The sequence below is a fragment of the Diabrotica virgifera genome, chromosome 6 (assembly GCF_917563875.1).
Source record: "Diabrotica virgifera virgifera chromosome 6, PGI_DIABVI_V3a".
NCBI classification, from domain to species: domain Eukaryota; kingdom Metazoa; phylum Arthropoda; class Insecta; order Coleoptera; family Chrysomelidae; genus Diabrotica; species Diabrotica virgifera.
In genome coordinates, this window is record NC_065448.1 from 195,080,222 (window position 1) to 195,101,834 (window position 21,613).

Here is a 21,613-nt window from a genome sequence, read left to right on the forward strand (position 1 = left end):
TTGAAAAATTTCCACATTAGTCTTGTTAAAACTGGCCATTCGAGCCAAACTGGTTGCCTCGGACTTTCTCACTGATAGCTTCGGATGTCGGCGCATAAAGTTAGTGAAGCAAGACTCTGACGCCATCTTGTCCACTTCCCATTTGTTAGGTACTTTTCTCGAGTTTATAGAAGCATATTCAAATGCCAGGCACCTCACCAATTTGAGCGTGAGGCCATAAAACATTGCTGCAGGTTTGAGTAAGTATTCTTCTAATGCTGTCTCCATATCAGGAGTGAGGATTTGGCTTTTACAAAAGTCGGGTTTAAATTCCATGTGCTCGGTACCAACATCTTTTGCCCTTTTTACATACATAGCAAGTCTGCTTTTTTAACTTCATTATGCGCTGCGCTTTTCTTTATGCTCATGCTATTAATTAATACATCATTGACAGCTCGTTTCATATCCTCCGGATCGAAATCTCTTTCTGTTTTTTTTTTTATATAAATGTTCGGCATGTTGAAATTATTAAATTTACAAAATAATAAATAGGTAAATGGCAAGTTAGTAGGAGACTTTAAACACTGTCCATTGTCTACTTTGTATGCACAAAATATTACTTCAAAAATAGTAGTCAAGGTGATGGTATTTGAGCAGTTATTATCGCATAACCTCAAACAGTAGACATTTCAGGAGCACCGTACAAAATATGATATGTCTCCCTATATCAATGATCAAAATATAGAAATATGCCTTGTAATATGAGAATCCAAAATCAGACTTACCGAAAATAGATATTATTTTTTCACAAATTTCTCTAATGTCGCACGGTCGATCTGCATACAGTCAACAATGTAACGGCTAATGCGCCATATAAGGAAGGAACTAAAATTCACGTGCATTGTCTTCTCGTGTCCAAAGTCTCCCCCAGGTCTCCCCTAAACTAAAAAGACAGATTCACACCCAAGAAAGTCACTAGAAAAATCACTAAATACCTACATCTTCTTTTTTGGTTGATCATGTCGGTCTTTGACGGTACTCCAAAAATATTATATTGTATTAATACGTCGCTAAAGAGCTAAAACAACTGCTTTTTTATATAAAAGCAGACTAAATAGGTATCTAAAAATTGAAGGAATAACGCAGAAAACAAAAAAAAAATCACCGATATAACTTAATTAACCTATGAAATGCCAATAGTGTAAAAATTTCATAAATGTTATTAGTGTCAAAATTTCATAACAGTGGAGTAAACTTACCTGCTGAGGTTGGACCAATTACAAACAAGCATTACGGCGCGGTACATTTTAATTATTCCTTCTGGTTTAAAAACAGTAGTTCAAGGAAAAGAGGAAGGAAGAAGAAATCGAGAGCGATCACTAAACCGATGATTACCGTGCGATCACTAAACCGTTATTAAACACAAACTTCGTTAATGCGGTAAGTGCCACTTAAAATAGGGATCTATGGAGAGACAGCGTAAAATTGCAATAGGTGGCTAGGATAACTGGAACAAACGCAGCTTTTAAGCTTGTTACTGACGGGGAGCTATACTATAATATAATATATTATATCTCATATATTACATCTCATATCGCTTACTATCGTAATGAGTGAGCCTGCATAATATTTGTTCCGTGTATGCAGGCTCACTCATTACTATAGGGAGCGATATGAGATGTAATATGTGAGTTATAGTATAGCTTCCCGTCAGTAACAAGCTTTATAGTCACTACGTATTACGTATCTGTTAAGATGTAGAGATTGGAAGGAGGTAGGAATATTCAGATTGTCGCTCCACCTTTTTCGAGGTTGGCCTATACTTTTTTAATTCCCAACCATTAATATCGTCTACCCTACATATGTATTCCTTAAGTTTTCACTTGTTTCCCTGCTAAAAATGAAGTTCCTTGATTTCTGTTGTTCCAAGTAGTCTTTTGGTTTTTTTTTTGTTTCTGGTCTAATCTCTGCGGCTTTATATCAGCTTTGTATAGTCTGGATTTAGCTTCAATTCCAATGATTTTATTACGTCATATTGTATTTTTAGACAGTCAGCTATTTTTGTTGCTCTCGTTGTTTGCTCTCTTACTTTTGCTTCAACGTCGCCATTGCCTGCTAGTTCTGTGCCTAGGTATTGAAAGTTACCTATTATATTTAATGTACTATTTTAGTTGCGAATAAGCCACAATTTTAGTTTGAAATTAACTTTATTTGCCGTTTCGATTTCAACTTCGGAAATCGTTATCAAAATACAAAACATTTATTGCTTGGTAAAAAATTCTAATAATTTAATTTTATCTGACTCATTCATATTGAAAATTCAGACATATTATACATTTTAAAGTAGATGACTTTTGATATTGCCAATTTTTATGAGTTGCGTTCCTGAAACGACTTTATTGAAATATAGTCCATTCGATTATACATAAAATCAACTTTAATTTAAGCATATGCGTCAGAAAAATCATACCACGTAATTTGTCTTTATATATGTATATGTACAGCTGGTTCCAAGAAAAACTGATACGACTCTTAAAGCGTATTTTGTAGAAAATTGAGCAGTGTATTTTGAAGGATAAATACTTATTATGTACATGCTGTCACTGTCACTGCCAAATCTTAAAATTTGTCAGATAACTTATTTTCAGTAAGCTGGGCGAATTATCCCGAGGGATATAACCCAATAAAGGAAGAAGAAGAAGAAGAAGAAGAAGAAGAAGAAGAAGAAGAAGAAGAAGAAGAAGAAGAACTTATTTTCAACCTCAAAAAATGGCTGTTTTTTTGTTTATTTTATTATTTGTCTGTCATAATAAATAAAATATAATGTCAGACCAATCATACACTGCTCAAAATGATCAAATCTTACTAAGAGTCGTATCAGTTTTTTTAGGAACCAGCTGTATATATTTTCAAAAAACCTTTTTACCACATAGTGGTGTAAGGCGACAATACAGTACATTATGTTACTTCTCTTCTTTACGTGCCATCTTCGCGACGAAGGTTGGCAATCATCATTGCTATTCTCACTTTCGACACTACAGCCCGAAAGAGTTCAGTTGAGCTGCATCCAAACCATTCTCTGAGATTTCTCAGCCAGGACATTTTTCTCCTACCTATGCTGCTCCTTCCTTGAATCTTTCCCTGCATAATTAATTTTAGGAGTTCATATCTGTCACCACGTGTTATAAGTATGTTACATTATAATACAATACAAAAACAACTTAATCTTAAATTTAACTTATAACTGCTATACATTTATATTATGTACAAATTTGACCCATTCTTTCTTATTTCTAGCCAGCGTCCTCGCTTCTTTCCACGTTGTTCCCCTTTTCTCGAATATTTTGCCTAGTGTTCTATCCCATGTTTGTCGTGGTCTACCTTTCTTCGTTCTTCTTTGAGGTTTTGCCTGCCAAATTTCTTTCACCGGTTTTGTCTGATCCATTCTCTGAAGATGACCCCACCAACTGAGTTGCCGTCTCTCTATAAATTCTAACGTTGACTCGATTTCCAAATCTTCTCTTATTTGAGTGTTCCGTAGTCTATCTCTTTTGATAACTCCTCGAACTCGTCTAAGGTATTTCATTTCTACTGCCTGTATTTTACTCTTTTGTCGTTCTGTTAGTACCCATGACTCGCAACCAAAGGTTAATACAGGTCTCTATATCGACTTAAACACATTAATTTTTGTTTTTCGTGTTATTTTTTTTATTTATGAATTTATTGCTCATTGCATGGTACAGGTTCATTGTTTTTTGAATTCTATTATTAATTTCTGTTTCCTGTCTTCCGTTGTCTTCTAATTCTACTTCTAAGTATTGAAATGTTCGTGCTTGTTCTATATTTACTTCTTCTATTTTTATGTTTATCTTTTCTTCTTCTTCCTTTTCTCCCATGACCATAACTTTTGTTTTATTTTTATTAATTGTCATTCCATATTTTTTTAGTGTTTCATTCCATATTTCTATATTTCTTTGTAGTTGTTTCTCATTTTCGGCTAATATGACGACGTCATCGGCGAATGCTCTTTCTGAAATGTCTACTCTTCTTAAATTTCTATAACCCACATGCTGTGATTTGTCTTTAAAGATATGGAAAACCTAAATATCCGAATTTCTGATTATTAAGACTTCATAGAAAAATCCAATGGCGATTAAATCCAATAGCGACAAAAATGGAAAACCGGCTGGTCCATAAGGTCTTGTCTATAAGGGCTGGTCTATAAGGGCTGGCCTATAAGGGCTGGGCTTATAGATGATTTAATTGTTAAAGTTATAAAACTATTGAACGAGGAGAGTATAAAACTTGCACTTGGTTCTTTAACAGAATACAGAGTACTGGAAAGATATCCAGGCAATGGCTCCAAACTACATTTATCAATTGTCACGCTACGTCGTATAAAAGCTAACTCAAAAAGATGTAACGACTAGATACTTACCGCTTATTAAGTTTTATATGTCATTCACTAAAAGCATTCCTACGAATCCCACCCTCTAGACCAGCGATACTCAACTTTTTTTTTCCTGGGCCACATAGTAGCTATTGCCACAGCTTGTGGGCCGCAATCTAGGTGAAGTAATATACAGTATGGTGCAAATGAAAGGAATAAATTCGTTACTTCGTGAGCCGGAGTCTTTAAGGAAAAATCCTGAAACAGGTCGATTATAGGAGTATAGACTAGTGTTATACTACTATCCATCTGAGTGTGACGACGTAATCGATGATTTTTTTAAATGAGAATAGAGATCATGTGATAGCTCATTTGAAAGGTTATTCAATGCATGTGGATTAGTACAGGGGTATGAAGAAGCAAAAAACGTGAGGAGCAAGTAAAAGCGCCACTTTTGAGAGTTTTATTTATAGTTATTCGGTACTAATTTCCAGAATTCTTTATATTGATTTGCGTCTCTTTTTTCTTTAAAAATTGCCTTCAGATTTGTATCATTTTTAAAATCAATTAGTTCATCTGACAACTTTACGCTACTAAATCCCAATGCCGCAAGTTGTGTAGCAGCGGCTACTTCTAAGTGCCAGGAATTTTCCACTAATAGATGACATTTCCTAATTTTTCGCAAATCATTAAATCTTTCCCAAAATTCATTGCTCAAGGAAACTAAGTGATTAGAAATAGTAGCATAGTTTTCTGGAAATAGATCAAATTCATCTTGTTGACCTTTTACCATTGTCGAAAAGTTATGCAGATTTTTTATATAACTTCTCGATGTACCGTCATCTTTAGCATGTCCTCGAAAGCAAAAACTTTATTCGTCAACTGCGGAATAATTTTATATTTACCTTTTAATTTGTAAACGACGATTAAGTTCGCCAAGTTTTTCTGTTATGTCGCAAATAAAAGTACTAAAAGCCACCACCAACTATCTTACTTAAGTTCAAAATAATTTGATGGTTTACAGAGCCCTTTAGTTAGCCTTCGGGCCACATAAAAACGCAAGAGGGACGCTGGCTGAGTATCACTGCTCTAGACTATAGAGAAAAATAGGTAAAAATATACCAAAGTGAAAGCCAATTTGGTTTTTGTAGAAATAGTATGAGCAACTGAGATGATTTATTCATAATGAAAATATTGATCCAACAAAGTCTCGATTAGCAGAGGAATGTCTTCGCATTTTATAGATTATGAAAAGGCAGTCGATAAAGTGAAGCACCACAAACTTATAAATCTGTTAAAACAAATTGGGTTAGATAGTACAGACATAACGATTATCAAGAACTTATATTGAAACAAGTCAGCTCACATAAAAGTGTGACAATATGACAACACCGGATATTCAAAATCTCAAAGGAGTCAGACTGGGGTCTTTACAATCGCGACTCCTGTTCAATTTATATTCTGAAATATGAATAAAGATGCATGAAAAACCTATTAATAACATCCGATATACTCACGATATGCTGGTCCTCCTTGCCAATGATGAGAAGGAGTTACAGTTCCTAATATAAGTCAATAATATAAATCAAACCTTAATCTTAAAATAAATATAAAGGAAATAAAATTCATGGTCATCAGCAAACGTGATATATAAAATATAATTATTATTGTCAGTCTCTTCTTCTTCTTTTTGTATAGACATGACTCTGTCTGTTTTTTCAATGTACCTCTAGTAAGTTGGCGTTCCTTCGTTTTCGTGGTCTTCCCACTGATCTTATTCTTATTGGGAACCGCCTCTCGCCGTCCTTACTACTCTATTTTTGTTGTCATTCGGCTTATGTGGTCATTCCATTCTATTCTTGTGTTTCTTACCCAGTTATTAATGTTATCCACCTTGCATCTCCGTCGTATATCTGTACTTCTAGCTCTGTCCATGGAGTCTTAGCGGGTTTTCAACTCCGCTGTTTCGAGAAATTTTTTTGTCCTCTCTGTGTCGGATCGTGTTTCTGCCGCGTATGTCATTATTGGTCTGATGGTTTTGTAAATTCTGGCCTTTCATTTCTTTTCCGATATTTTTATTTCTCCATATTGTGTCATTCAGGCAACCTGCGGCTCTGTTTGCTCTATTCACTCGATCTTCCACTTCTGTTTCGAGCCTTCCGTAGCTAGATAGCGCGATGCCTAGGTATTTAAACTCCATCACTTGTTCTATTATCTGACCTTCCAGCTCCAATTTACATCTTATTGGATCTGCTGGTATAACCATGCATTTTGTCTGTTTTGGGGAAATTAACATGTTAAATTTTCTGGCGGTTATGTTAAATTGGTGCAGCATACGTTGTAAATCATCTTCACTTTGAGAGAATAGTAATGCATCGTCTGCATAGCAGATTATTTTAAGGTGTTTTTCTCCCATTTGGTATCCTTTTTTAGTTCTTACTTTTTTTATTATTTCGTCCATGATCAGGTTAAACAATAAAGGACTCAAGGAATCCCCCTGTCTTATCGCATTGCCGGCGTCAATTGGGTCAATAAAGTTCATCTTCTAGTGAATGTCAGAGTATGGATAGCAAATCAGGACAAAGAAAGAGTAATGAGATTTCAATACTTGGGATGCTGGTTAAACGATCAACGGAATACTGATGATGAAGTCAAAATTAGAATTGAAAAAGCCAGGAGCACGTTCCTTAAAATAAAAGCACTATTCTGCAATAGAGGCCTGCGACGGATAGAAAGATTGCATGAAGATAAGGAACTATTGACAACAGGTAAGCGAAGAAAGGTAGCTTATTTTGGCCATATCTTTAGAAACGGTTTTCTGCAGTTGATCTTGGAAGGAAAGATGGAATAAATACGAGACATCGGACGAAAAAAATGGGTTGCCTATCAAAATCGTGTCATAGCTATGCTTAAGGGGGGCCGTAGGGGTTAAAATTAATATTTCAAGCACATTTTTTTTAAAGTATGGTAGAATTATTTTATTTTTAAATTAAATAGGCATATTCAGTACAATTCATAGACTAGGTATTTAAGAAAAAATTACATAAAAAATATTGAAAAATAAGCCAACGGTGGCAAATTTTTAAAGACACCTCAAAAATCAATGAATTTTGCAGTGGACATCAGAACTCATCATTGGATCATGGTAAACAAAAAATTCAAAAATATGTTATTAGCTTATGAGTTTTTTGAGGTAACGCTGTTGAGTTTTTTAGTTTTATTGAATTTTGACTTTTTGATAGGTATTACTCAGAAGTCAAAACAACGAATTTTTTTTTGCAAAAAATGGTGAAAATCAACATATTTATTATTGTTAAACAAAAAATAAGCATAAAACAAAAATATCTCGACAGCGTTACCTCAAGGAATGTCTAAACAAAATTTCAGGTGGGTTGGTCAAGTAGATTTGAGTTGCAATGTCTACAGTCTTTGAAAAAGGCAGTTTTGAGAAGAACGCGTTTAAATTACAGTCGAACCCGCTTATTGGAATAGCCGTCGTGCCAAGAAAAAGTATTCCTTTAACAGGGATATTCTAATATCCGATTAGTCTAAGCCTAGTAAAAACGGTTTGGGACCTCAAATTTCTATTCCTTAAACCGGGATATTCCTTTAATCGGTATTGTAATAAGCGGGTTCGACTGTATTGTCAACTTTTATTTTCATTTTTTGTCTGTCAAAGCGTAAAGTGATGCACACCGGAATATGTTCTTGAATCGCGGAATAATTTACAAACGAAAATGAGAACAGCTGTTGACCGTTTCTCACTACGCTCAAGCGCGCTGCAGGCGCGAACTTGCTGCAAAGCGAGTCGAAGGTAGGGAGGTACGGAGATAGTGTTGAATATCCCTACCTTCAACTCGCTTTGCAGTAGATTTGCGCCAGCACGCTTGAACATAGTGAACAACGGTCAACAGCTGTTCTCATTTTCTTTTGTAAATGTAAATTACTCCGCGATTCAAAAAAATATTCCGGTAAATAAATACAGGGTATTTACAAAGTTATAATAAATTTTATATGAAACTCGTAACAAGTTCAACTCCCTATATAAATAAAAATAAGCACAACGGCAATGGTTTATTGATGCCATATTTTTTACTTATTTTCAAAATTTTCATAAATGATTGATATTCCTGATATTATATTGAATACAGGGTGAGTCAAAACGCAAGTACACTATTTTCTCAGTAATTTTAAATGAAACACCCGCCTGTATTTTATATCACTATCGAAAAGTTCTATTACCTTACTTTAATTTATATATAACATTCTCTATGTCTAAATTTATTAGTTTTTGAGATATTTTCATTTTTCAGAGCAAATTATTAATTACGGGTCTAAATCTTTCCAAATATTAGGTAAGCCATGACTGAATTGACTAAAACTGACAATTTACGATTACTGATTATCAATCTGTAATCAAAGTTGGCTATAATTTTTGTTATTAACTTTTATTGCTATCTATTACTATAACGGATCTACGGAGCTTTTCCCCACTAATCAATCACCCTGAATGGATAAATCGGTTGTTTATCTTTCTTTAATTTTTTTAATAAATATTTAAAAGTTGATATACTTAAAATTCATATTTTATTCTTTCGAAACATGTTGTGTCCTGTATATAACAAAACTGTGCTATTATAAAAAGTACTTTTTTATTATAGTGTAATTTTTGGAATTTAAGGCATTTTATATCGTCAAATTATTTTACATTCTCTCCTATAAATAATAAAAACGTTTTATTATAAAAAATATTTTTTATAAAAGTGTAATTTTTTTAAGTGTTTTATATTTTGCCATTTATTATACAATATTTTAATCAAATAAATTTAATCTTCTGAGGAACAAAAATGCCGGCCCCCGTATCTCTGAAGGCCTTAAATCCTCTATATTCGACAGGTGCTGCCACTAGTAGGAGGTGCACGCAACCTCTGTGTCTGTGCGGTCGCCGTTGCCCTGTTCTATGTTTATATAAAGACAAGACAGAAAAAACAAACATGTCGGTGTCGTAGTATGGCGTCGGGTAGGGAAAGTGCGAAAAAATTAGGTGGCCCTTCCCCTGTGCCAGACGAATCATCGGAAAGTGATGGAGAAACGGAACCGGCCAAATCCTTTCATAGACGATTGTCAACTAATCGCGAAATTAATCATTCGGTATGTGTTTCATCCAAATTTCGATCAACAGTTCTTTTTTTATAACCTTGTGTGAGCAACATATAATGGCATGCGTGTTTTGTTTATTTTCTCAGCAATATACATATCAAAGTAGGTGTGATGCACCATGAAGAGAAATATTCGATAAGCACGTTTTTTATTATCCATATAAAAAAACTCGCTTTTGGCACGATCCCATTTTGCTTATTCTTTTGACCTAATTGTTGCATTTTGGTTTATTTTTATTCGTAGATGTTATTGTTAAGAATTTTTTGAATAAATGAGTTATTTTTTAAATAATACTTATTACTTCATGACACCTGCTTATCCCGAGCCAACCTGGATTCTCCTTCCTGTCATTGTTTGCACGTTTTTATTGTCATAATCGTGTATTGTATAGCGCGAGTAACAGGTGTGCGCCTGGAACATGTGCCAGGCGTAAAGCAGCGTAAACAGAACAGACTGGAGACAGGACAGCGGTAGCCGGGTCGAATCGATATTTTCCGCAGCGTTGCCGCTACAATATTTATGGAAACTCAAATATTTACCAAAGGAAACCCAAACCTACACCTACACTATACAGTCTACACAAGTACACAATACACCACGCATCCTAAAAAATGTATTGAATAAAAGCCTTAATTTAGTTTAACTGACACCTATCTTAAAAAGCACAATTAGTCGAGGTTGTGAGGTCGCTCCCGTAGGAAAAATGTTTCGGCTTCTTTGCGGATTTCTGTTCAATAATGTCGCCTTTAACACTAGAAAGTCGGGATTAGCTTACCTACCTAGAAAGCCGAAAGGGATAATTTTGGCCCCACGTTCTTTAATCAATTAAAACTCAGTTTAAAGAAATTAAATCTAAGTACTCTAGACGATAGAATCTGATTTTATTTTTTACTTTCATTGTTTAACACATTCGCTGGCTATCAAAAATATTCGGAACACCATACAGTTTGCAGTTTTTTTATATTTGCCACACATTGCCTTGTTACAGCCGCGGCAATGATTGGAAGTATGATTTCCTTTACAAAATATTTTCATCTGATATTTTTTTCGTTTTTGGATAGTAACAGTGATAGTTGTTGGTGGACCTGGTGTTACTAGGCGTAGTTCCAAATTTCGGGAGGCAAGTTATGGGGCCCATAATTCTTCACACAGCCGAAGAATAAACTTACAAAGACCGAGTCTACTTCCAGTTATTTCTTTATAAATAATCCATGCATTTATTGCTTCCAAGTAAAGCGTATTATAAAACACGTACATATTAGGCCATCGTCTTGAAGTTACTTTTGTATTATAAATAAAGACGCGTCATTTGGTCCCCTACACCCACAATTGTATCTTTGTGTTCACTTGTGTTCACCAACAATTTTATCTTTATTACGTAGATAATCAGTACCAGTATAAGGGTAACCATTTACAATAAATATACATAAATATAATTTTACCCATCCGACAGGAATTTGAAAGAAAAGCGCGTCTAATTTCCCAGAAAACGATACTAACTTACACAGGGCCAATGTGGCCCCTTTAGGGCGATGCCACATTATGCGTTTTGACCGGATGCGTTTCCGCCGCATCCGGTGAAAACGCATAGTGTGACAGATCGGTCCGGTTGCGTTGGAAACGGATGCGTTTTGAGTCATCGGTACGCGCTTACAAACTGCACCAGACTAAACGCATAGTGTGACAGAAACGGATGCGTTTTCAACGCATCCGGTCAAAACGCATAATGTGGCATCGGCCTTAGACTTCTATGGTAAATTTGTTAGAAAAACCATTTAATAAATTTAGTAAACAATATTTCTTTGTGTTAAATAAGTCTTTGTATCAAAATATTAAAAGTCATAAAATATGAAATTATTATTGTCTCAAATAAAAAACTACAATAACTTCAAATCGCAACAGGGGCCAAATTGGCCCCTCCGACTTTCTAGTGTTAAACAAATCAGCCGGGCGAAATTTTTGGGCAGATATTATTTAAATCATTTTTTTACAACAAATTTCAAAACTTACCTCTATGTGCTCCGTAAAACAGTCTTTTTTTAGGTTGTTTGGATCATTTTAAACAAAAAATATCGCCTGTTATTTTTCTCCAAAGTTGACAGATAGTTTATTTATTTAGCGTATGGCTATATCACAGTTTTTGTACTTATATAAATAAAGATAACAATACATTATAAATAATAATTAATTTTTATAAACGAAAATTTAGTTGAAATTGGTTTTCTGTGTGTGTTTCTTGCATTGCGACCAGATCAAATATCGTCATACTGTAATAGTCTGTATAGAATTTGACATTTTGCTCTACGTATACCTTTCATTATTTAATTGGCAAACTCTTACATTGGGTCCAATTTCTTTTGTAATTTGTTCCTTGGAAAGTCCATTCATTGACTGTGTCATCTTTAATTATTCTAAAAAAACTGCGATATACTTCTGCCAGGAGATCTTTGGAAAGATTGTCTGGCGCCTCTTGTGCTAGTTCTTTAGTTTTTACCCAGGTGAATAATTGTCGAGATATAAGCGAACTAAAAGCTAAAAAATGCAAAAATACGCATTTTCGTGGCTTGAAAACTCTTATTTAAATTATTATTTTTGAGTGAATATCATGATTCTAAAGAGTAATTGGGGCTTATTTCAAATTAGATCGTTATTTTTTAATTGTTAATTATGCACGTCCACTCAAGTTGTAAGCCGCACTATATGGAGCTTCTCTGTCGCACTTGCCAATGTGCTAATTAAATAAGCCAATCATCACAATATTATAAACGTATTGTTTTTCCTCTTTGTTAAATATGATCGATACACCGGAGGGATTGCAGATGTTCGGATATAATTAGCGTCTCTTTGTAAATATAATCACGTCGACTTTACTAAGAAACAAGACATTTACTGAACATACACTTTACTCATTACAACTGATTGCGAAATCAACCAACTATGCTAATGGCCTCACTTCTCGAGGTATTTAAGCCAAATTAAAAAAAAAATAATAATATTTTAGTTATTAAAAAATGTTAATAATAAATTACCAAATTTTAATAAATGTCAAGTATCATACAATTATAGTTTTATTTACAATTGATACAAATAAATATACAGTGAGCACGTTAAGGTTGGAATAAATTCATTTTTTCGTGACCTGATGAAGTTTTCCGACTTTTTGGCTTACTCCGTCTAATTTACTTACCTTTGCACGTCATCCGCGTCATAGCCCGTGACTTCACATGATACCAACACGAAATATTTAGGCGGTAGGTGTGTTCTTTTTTAGAATCATTTTGATGAGTACACTGGCATTACAGCCACTAGACATATTTCATTATGTACGCGTAGAAATAATATTTACTCACAATCGGTTAGTAATTTATGGATTTCTAACCTTTGAAGTAATCAGGAAGCGACTTATTACTTACTTTACTTTCCCAGCTAGCCATGAAAGTATTTTCCCGGCTAGCATCTGTCAAAGTACATTCAAATTCACTATCAGACATTTTTGTAAAATAAACACAATTTGATTATATGTACAATTAATGGCGTCGTGTATCGCCTAAATGTCAGATTCAACAAACTTGTTTTGTTACCTAGCAACGATCTCACAGGTTACTTAAAATAATTCATCTTATCACATAATGAAAATGGATACAGATATTTGAAACGAAATTATTCTTGGTAGATTGTGAGTATTAGAAATCCATAAACTACTAACCGATTGTGAGTAAAATAGTATACAAACCTCGCGGGAACTCATTCTAGCCTCGCGTCTGTAATTTACCTCGGTGCTTCGCACCTCGGTAAACTGCCTTGCCGCTCGGCTGAAATAGAGTACTTTCCCGCTAGGTATGTAATATACCATTAAAGATTTCTATTAATGTTAACTTAAAGAAAAAATACACAATGATATTTTTCATTTAATTTGTATAAATGGGTTATAAAACGATTTTATGAAGCACATTTGTTCGGAAACCACTTTAACTGTAATCGAACGAAGGTGATGTTTTGGCATAAATTGGTAACAATTATTTGACAGTTGCGGTAATGACACTTCATATTTGTTTTTATTCTTTACTATAGGTATTAATTTGTTTCTTTATATTTACTGTTTTTATTATGTACTTTAACGTAAGATTATAATTTAATTCTTGTTTTCTATTTCTAAAGTTTATGGTACATTCCATGTCAAATCACTCAGGCAAAAAATTTTGGATCTCCGATTTGTCTGAAAATTGGTACCTATATAGCTTCTTCTTTTTTTCTCAAAATGTTATTTTATGCGATTTTACAGCAATTTAGTGTTTATCTAAACAAATTTGCATTTTCTGTAGTAAAGTATCAATGAAAAACATAATATTTTAATAGAAAGGACTCAAAAATGTCATTATATGGCATTATAACAAGTTATTTTGAATCAAAACAAGTTTTTGATCAAATTTTATAGTGTAAAAAACGTTAAAATACCGTTTTTTACATTTTCCTCCATTCCCAAAATACATCATCATCGATTTGGCTAAAAATTTGCCCACAGATAGCCAAAAGATAGGACTTTAAGTGGTTAGAAGGATTTGAATTACGTTACAATACCAAAAAAGTTACATGCAGTAATATCAGACTCAAAAGTATATATTAGTCCAGTCGGGATAGCATTTGACCTTGAATGCCGAGCTGCCCAAAATTTTATTTTTCTGATCTTTAGGGGAGTCAATAGTGAATCTACGTCAAAAGAACGCGGAAAAAAGGACGCGCGACAAAAGGACGCGGAAAAAAGGACGCGCGACAAAAAGACGCCTATGAAATAAGGACGCGCGACAAAAGGACGCTTATCAAAAATGTAAATGTAGCATGGATATTTATGTACTTATGTAATAGAAAAACTTAAATTCTACCGAAATCTCCCAGTTGCTTATTATATTACAGCAATAATTAGGATTTACTTTCTTCCAAGAAGGTTATAGTAAATCTTGACTCGGTCGTTTACTCGATATACAACAATAACGAGGGTATAATACATCGGGCAGACTGCAATTGCGCGCAGCGGTCCGGGAAAGGAGGAAGACCTAACCCTTCGGTCCTAACTTAACTTTCGGGTATTAGAGTGAGAGAGGTATTTGACCACAGGTCCATTTTTGGTACGCGTCCTTTTGTCGCGCGTCCTTATTTCCTAGGCGTCTTTTTGTCACGCGTCCTTTTGTCCGCGTCCTTTTGTCGCGCGTCCTTTTTTCCGCGTCCTTTTGCCGGTACACCAGTACAGTCGGGATAGCATTTGACCTTGAATGCCGAGCTGCCCAAAATTTTATTTTTCTGATCTTTAGGGGAGTCAATAGTAGCCTAAATTTAAAATCACGAATGAATTCCTCCGTTACGTTAGTTGCCATCTTGATTTTAAAGGAGAATCTGTTTTGCTCAAAAACTCCGCCATTTTTAACTTTTTGACAAAAATGGTAGGAACTGAAATTGTTCCAAATAAATCGTATTTACAATTATTACAATTTCTTTTTAACAATTTTTGTCGTGGGGTCGATATTTTCGAGTTAATTGTACTTACAGTAGACGCCTATATTTTTGACTATAATATTGCAAGTAACTTTTTTGGTATTGTAATATAATTCAAATCCTTCTCACCACTTAAAGTCCTATGTTTTGTCTATCTGTGGGCAAATTTTCAGCCAAATCGATTATGATGTATTTTGGAAATGGAGAAAAATGTAAAAAACGGTATTTTAACGTTTTCTACACTATAAAATTTGATCAAAAGCTTGTTTTGATTCAAAGTAACTTGTTATAATGCCATATAATGACATTTTTGAGTCCCTTCTATTAAAATATTATGTTTTCCATTGATACTTTACGATAGAAAATGGAAATTTGTATAAATAAACACCAAATCACTGTAAAATCGCATAAAATAACATTTTGAGAAAAAAAGAAGAAGATTTTTTGACCTTAAATATCTTATTTTTACGTCCTGCAGAAGCTATATACCAATTTTCAGACAAATCGGAGGTCCAAAATTTTTTTTGCTCCAAAATTGAGTGATTTGAAATGGAATGACCCTTATATTTATTTAAGTATATTTGTTTTGCTGTATAATCCACTTCCGTAGAAATTATGTGATGTATTTGATTTAAAATGAATTCAAGAATTTTTTGTAATTGGGCAACAATGTCAACTTAGATCTCTAACGTAAATAATGACGTGCAACGGTAAGTAAATTAGACGGACTGTATATCATATCAGTGACGTCATCCATCTGGCGTGATGACGTAATCGATGATTCTTTTAAATGAGAAAAAGACAAAATTGAGACAAAAAGAAGAATATAATATGTAATTTATTTAATTCAAAATACATTTTACTACTGTCAGAAAACAGGAAAAATCATGTTTATTTGACAAATAAATGTGGTTATTCGCTAAAATTCAATATTAAAGCAGCCAACCACCTGCTTCTTGCCAGTGTGAACATTTAAATTAAGCGAAAAGCAATGATAATTTTTCAAATAAATTTTTTTTTCTGATTTCTGAAAGCAGTAAAATGTATTTTGATATAAACAAATTAGATACATTCTTCTTTTTAAGCTAATTAATTTAATTAAAAAAATTGTTTTTGGACACCGTGTATAAATAATTATGATAATTTCTATATTACTAAATAGAGAATTAAATAACCTTTCAAATGAGCTACCACACGACCCCAATTCTCATTTAAACAAATCATCGATTAAGTCATCACGCCCAGATGGATGACGCCACTGGTATGCCAAAAAGTCGTAAATTAAAAACAAAAATTGACCTGTTTCATGATTTTGTTCCAAAGTCGCTCATTCATGAAAAAATGAATTTATTCCAACCTTTACGTGCTCACTGTATATTTAATAGATAATAAGTACTTTGTACCGCTCACATTAAAAAGAAAATAACAATATCCTTTTGACATTTTGACCATGCATATCTCCAGGTACAGTAGGAAAAATGAAAGAATACCCATGAACGAACATATAAAACACGCTGTATTTTCTTGTCACCGTGTCACAAAGAAAATTGGCCAGCGCAAGTACATGTAATAATTAGTGTTACATGTACTTGCACTGGACAATTTTCTTTGTGACACGGTGACAGGAAAATACAGCGTGTTTTATATGTTCGTTCATGGGTATTCTTTCATTTTTCCGACTGTATACGCCCTCCACCAGGTATACTATCAATGTTTTTGAATAGATTAGTTAACCACATAATATCTATTAATATGTTGAAAGTGTTCAAAAATGTTTTCTCGGAGTCGGTGTTCTAACTGAAATTATATTTATATGTCCAGTTTCTTCTGGACTCTTTTAACTGTGCAACCTTTCTCTCTTGTCTGAGAATATATCTACATAAATATTCGCTCTATTTGTCATGATAAGCTGTTGCCCAAAAATTATTTATTGAGTTATTCATTTTCAGATAATTTCAATTTACATTTTCTGTTACATTTACCGTTACCTCTAGGTCCCAATTCCCACATTTTCGTCTCAAATTTGCAGTTTTTCTAGTATATTTTTGGCCAGAGTTCCTCAGTTTCTTTAAGATATTTATTTTGCAAACACTTGTATCCCTTTATAGTTTTCTTCCAATATTTTTATTCTTCGTGTATTGTATTTTTTTAGCAGACGTATCTAATGAAGAACTTGTACCTTTGGTGCATGTAGAAGTTTCTGCTGTCGATCCCAGGGGAGTTTTGGGAGTTAACCCTCCCCTCCAGGGCATATAAAAAATATATAAAAAATAGTAGGAAAATGTAACTTGTCTTTGACAAACAATACAAAAAAATTTCGGTGTCCAAGCCAACCCCCCTTCAGAGGAAAATGCTAGGTGCGCCACTGTGTCAATGTATCTTGAGCGTGCAATCCAATGTGAACACCAGGTATCTTATTTTTTATCAGTAGAAGTTAGTTCGGTTAGAAATGTAAAGTAATTATTTTTAAGATTAATTTTACATTAAATCCGTAAACTTTAATATCATCCAAGGCGAGGAATTCCCCACTCTTCCTTATACCTCGTTATACTCTTTTGTTTACTCCAACAAATTTTTGAAAAATGTGATTTGTCAACTGCTCCTACACAAGAATGTACTCGTTCAAAAATATTAAGGAAAATCATAGTGATTGTTGGTGAATAGCAAACTTTTATGATTTTTTTTTTATTTTTAAGTTCGCTCCAAGGCTCCATAAAAATACTGTTTAAAATGGAAGCATGTTATGATTCTATCAAAGAAAATAAACTACATAATATAAGTCGTACTTGTCAAATTTTTTTAAGCATTCATTTTGAAGTAATCATTTTACTTACTCCTGGCATAATGCACTATATCTTTGTTTTTGGACTCCAATTGGATGGGCCTACACTCTAGCTGCGGGGAATAGAGCATTATACTCACTACCTCATTATTAAAATCTAAGCTGCTAAAAAGACAACCTAAATTAAGACTGTACATGACAATTATTCGCCTAGTTGTTAAATACGGAAGTGAAACATGTACTCTACATCAGAGCACGCTTATAGAAGAAGTACGCGAGTAGAAATAAATAAGCTGCTAGTATTTGAAAGGAAAGTTCTCAGAATGGTATTTTAATGGGATATTTGGGATAATGGGATATGGGACATTTGGCCCTCAAAAAGATGAATTGACATGAGGGCAGAAAAGGCGCCGCAATGCTGAATTGGTGACTCTGTCTAGTACTGAAAACATCGCCAGACATATAAAAGCTAACCGGGTAACAGGGGCCGCTCATGCGGTAAGATCAGAGGAAGACAAAATGTTGAAGACATTGTTTTTTGAGAGACGAGAGGGTAGAGGATCAGAGGAAGACAGTATTAGAGACATCGTTTTACCAGACGGTAGAAGATCAGTAGGCCGTCCTAGAAAAAGATGGAAGGATTAGCGATTGCAATCCAGCAGCATTTTCAGTGCAGCTGTATTTTTGCAAGATTTTCCTGAATCCAGCTGGATTCAGAAAAATGTGGAATCAAAATAAAAACACGATTTTAATGTTTTTTTGTCTGTATTCCAAATTTCTAAACAACAGAAATATGAATTATTTAGCTTTTTGGAAGCGAGACCTTAAAAAACATATTTAACTATCGTCTAATCGCCTAACCTACTTCGCACAGAACTGCACATATAGCGGGTTGCGGAGAACCCTTTCGGGCTCTATGCTGGTCGGTTTTAAGGTCATCAAATAGTCATAGACCATGGACAAATGATCGCCTTCTAGTCCTTTGGTTTCAAAAACGGTCATTTCCTTTTCAAAAATCTTTTCATAATCTTTTTGATAACCAGTTTTTTTTGGTTATAAAAGTTTTCTCTTTCTCCTTTCAATTTAATCTTAAGTTCTTGTTCCAAAGTAAAATTCACGGGCTCCGGATTAGTTGGCCCATCTTCTTCCATGTCCTCTTGCACTGGTTCCACAATCACTAGTTTATTTAGACGACTCAACAAATTTTTCATCTCTTGTTGCATTGCATTCTTTTTCGGTATGGGGAAATAACCAGGATTGTTTTGTTTAGTCCTTCGTCATACTTTTTTGGATTTTGCAAGTACATTAATGTACCTGTAATTTCAGAGAGGTACCCTTCCGCGATTCTGTTGCGTAGTGCTTCCGATATAGAATAGAATAGAATAGAATAATTTATTTGTCCTGCAAGATCATTTACATGATATAGGATACGTCAGTTTAAAATACAAATATATACATACAGGGTGTTTGGTAAAGAATGGGCCATAGCTTAACCTCAGGTTCCTGAGGTTAAAATAGGCCGATTTAAGCTAACTTACCTTAGTACAAAGTTTATAATAACCGAGATACAGGGTGTCAAAGTTAAACATTTTTTTTTATTTATTATTGAATATTTCCTGGCAGGTATGAGATAACAACATAAAATTTGGTATGTGGGAGTTTTTTGGGCGTGAAAACTAAATTACCTAGCAAAAACTATGTATTGTCCAGAGGGCGCCACATACGCCTTTCAGCACTCATTTATTACGTTCATTTTTTTTATCCCTCACTCTGTATAATTTTGACATTAAAATTTTTATTCTCCTATTAGTTTTACTTAAAAAAGGTATACTTCTTTCATCTCCCTAAACTCAACCGTTTTCGAGATAAGCGCATTTTAAATCTGCGATACACCATCATTGTTAGCATAATATCATTGTAGTTACACCCGAAAATAACTTAAAACCATAAAATTATCCAAAAATGTATCGCAAATTTCTTCAAATGGAATTTGCGATGCAATGACATAAATTTGAGAACTGGCACAATTATTATGGTTTTAAGTTATTTTTCGGGTGTAACTACAATGATATTATGCTAAAAATGATGGTGTATCGCAGAATTAAAATGCGTTTATCTCGAAAACGATTGAGTTTAGGGAGATGAAAGAAGTACACCTTTTTTAAGTAAAACTAATAGGAGAATAAAAATTTAATGTCAAAATTATACAGAGTGAGGGATAAAAAAATTGAACGTAATAAATGAGTGCTGAAAGGTGTATGTATGTGGCGCCCTCTTGACAATACATAGTTTTTGGTAGGGAATCTAGTTTTCGCGACCCAAAAAACTCCCACATACCAAATTTCATGTTGTTATCTCATACCTGTCAGGAAATATTCAATAATAAATAAAAAAAAGTTTAACTTCGACACCCTGTATCTCGGTTATTATAAACTTTGTACTAAGGTAAGTTAGCTTAAATCGGCCTATTTTAACCTCAGGAACCTGAGGTTAAGCTATGGCCCATTCTTTACCAAACACCATGTATATAAAATATCACTTAAAAATTATTATAAGATAAAATACAAACAGTACATAGAATCAATTATTTACATCACCCATATGTTCGCTTACACTATAGAAACAATTTTGCAATAGGTACGATATATCACCACTAAGGCTAGAGTCCTGGCTATTTAGTTTGTCTAAGACAGATTTCATGGTTATGTCGGCCGTTATCAAAGTGTACTCTCTTCTGCAAAGAGGTTCTAAGTACAGCCAGTTTCACCGGTTAGGTTAAAGAGTGGCGATCAACTCATTGATTATTGACCACTCGCCAGCAGAGAATGTAAAAGCAGAATCAATGTCTATCAACGCTTTATCGATGCACACTTTTAGGCGGTAGAAACTTTCCAGCATACTGAGCTACTGCTAGTAGTGCAGCCGATATTATGTGAAACAATTGTGCATTTAATGATAGAAGTATATAATTTGGACCACATATAATGCACATATAAAGGTTCAAATTTAGATATGAGGCCATTTCAGATTTTGCCTTTTACAAAAATTGTGGGGATTCAAAATGGCGACTATATATTATTGTGTTTTCAATTTATCAATCAAAGGCAAAATGAAAATTAAATTAAATTTTTTTATTTAAAAACGCGGGCACATAAATTTGATACACCCTGTATATTGAGCTGTAAATATTTATTAGAATTTAGTTTGGATGTAAGTGGATTTCTCTTTTAATGAGCTTTCCGATGAACCATTAAAGACTTTTGTGAATAATTAAAGTGAAAAGGACGATGTATTTAGATTTAAAATGGAAATAGATTGTTTATTACGAGAACTATAGAACCCACAGGTAGATGTAATTATCACTTTCTAGAAAAGGTGGTTTAAAAGAAAGTTTGGAATTTTAATATTTGTTTCAACCCGAGTAAATGTTGTAGAGTTTCCCCGAAAGTAATTAAGGATGGTGGGAATAATTTTGAAAATGACTGTTTGTTTGTCGAATGGAAAAGATTGTTTCTGATTCTTGGCAAGTTGGAAGGGGAAAAGTGGTTTGAATGATTGAGAGAGTTTGAAAAAGAAGTCATTATGTTTTTGGCATCGCTGAGGAGCAGTTCGACGTTTTCGTGGATAAGTAGTTAGCAAGTACCAGTGGCTATTTGACAGTGGAGAATAGTGTTGAAAAGTGGAACGAGAGACAGATCAAATTGAGACGAAATACCTCTTTGATTCTGTATTATTGTGAGAAGGAGAGCAGAGAATTTTTGGAGTTTTGTTTGAATCGAGTACGTGTCAAAAGAGGCCCGGCTTGTTGGAGAATT